We start from the raw sequence: 1,347 nt of genomic DNA, 5'->3' as shown, positions 1-1,347 counted from the left end.
TAAAAAAGAACATAAATAGTAGAAGAGGGATCTTTCACCTTTTGGATATTGCTCCCATCAAATGAAATGTAATCAGACTTCATGTATTGACCCCAAATAGCTGGGTTGCGTTCTTCATGAACGGTCTGCATGTGACAAAAGTAGGACCATTTTAATAAACCAGAGAGGAGCAACATTAAGAAAGCAAATACTTGAATATCAACATCTAAAGGATTTGAAACTCACATATATTGTGGTTGGCAAGTAGAGGAGATGTGATCTACCGAGTGTGGACTTAACTCCAAACATATCAATCACCTACAAAATTAAATTTAACAAAACATAGGTATAGGATTCACAAAATAAGTTTCAGCATTCACAAAATAAGGTCCAGGATTCACAAAATAAGGTCCAAGATTGACAAAACAAGTTCCAGGATTAACAAAATAAGTTCCAAGATTCACAAAACAAGTTCCAGGATTCACAAAATAAGTTCTAAGATTCACAAAACAAGTTCTGGGATTCACAAAAAAAGTAAAATGAAACATGAAAAGAAAAAGGAAAGGAAAATGATACTTACCTGATCCATAACAAAGCCACGTGGTCCAAGGGTCTGTAAAGCATGTCTTGTGACTTCCATCCACGGAGTGGACACCATAGCGTCACTTAAATATTGAGGAAATGCAATTAGTCAATATCTCTCATAATATAACTTTTATATTGTAAAATCAAAGCAAAATCATATAACTTTTATATTGTAAAATCAAAGCAAAATCATTACAATTTAGTTTGTGCCGATTTTGATCTGCAAACATAATCCAACAATTGCTGGTCACTGTAAGGAAGTGGTCGAGAGCCATTGCCACAATACGAACGTATAACATTATTTAATCAACTAAAGTACTAAAGGTTTTGCAAGAAAAAATTGATAATATTAAAAGAAGAAGGTTCTTACAGCGGTAGACGACTCCATTCTAGTACATCTTTTTTCACTCTATCTCTTAATACGTTCTTATCACATGTAATACTATGATAGCACACCGTCAATGCAAAACGCTTCACCTGAGCTTCCTATAAATAGAAAAAGGGAAATAATAATGTGTTGCAAACTTATAAAAATTTATATTTATCAATGTATAAATAGAGTTGAAAAAGTAATCTTACAGTATATATGGTTATTGGACAATCACTTTTGTTTCCTTTGCAATTCTCCAATATGTTCAATAAATAGATGCCATTATCTATTTCATCAGAAGGTAGGTTTGATTTTGGGATAAACACTTTGGGCGTCCACAAAATACTTGTCAGTGCTGGCAACTTTGGTTTAAGAAGCCGGATGAGCTTTTCTTTCTGTATGAACAAAAGAGA

The 1,347-nt window shown here is 33.1% G+C and overlaps 1 long non-coding RNA gene across 1 annotated transcript; it reads right to left on the bottom strand.

Annotated features, from left to right (window-relative positions):
• Positions 1 to 259: 259 nt before the first annotated feature.
• On the bottom strand, positions 260 to 838 carry LOC141627441 (uncharacterized). The gene is made up of 3 exons (XR_012537004.1): positions 761 to 838; positions 560 to 644; positions 260 to 297 (listed from the first exon to the last, which is right to left on the bottom strand). It is a non-coding gene; the product is annotated as an uncharacterized LOC141627441 (long non-coding RNA).
• Positions 839 to 1,347: the final 509 nt, after the last annotated feature.

The sequence above is a fragment of the Silene latifolia genome, chromosome Y (assembly GCF_048544455.1).
Source record: "Silene latifolia isolate original U9 population chromosome Y, ASM4854445v1, whole genome shotgun sequence".
NCBI lineage: Eukaryota > Viridiplantae > Streptophyta > Magnoliopsida > Caryophyllales > Caryophyllaceae > Silene > Silene latifolia.
The sequence above is the reverse complement of the archived record's forward strand: the minus strand, read 5'-3'. Positions and strand labels throughout refer to the sequence as shown.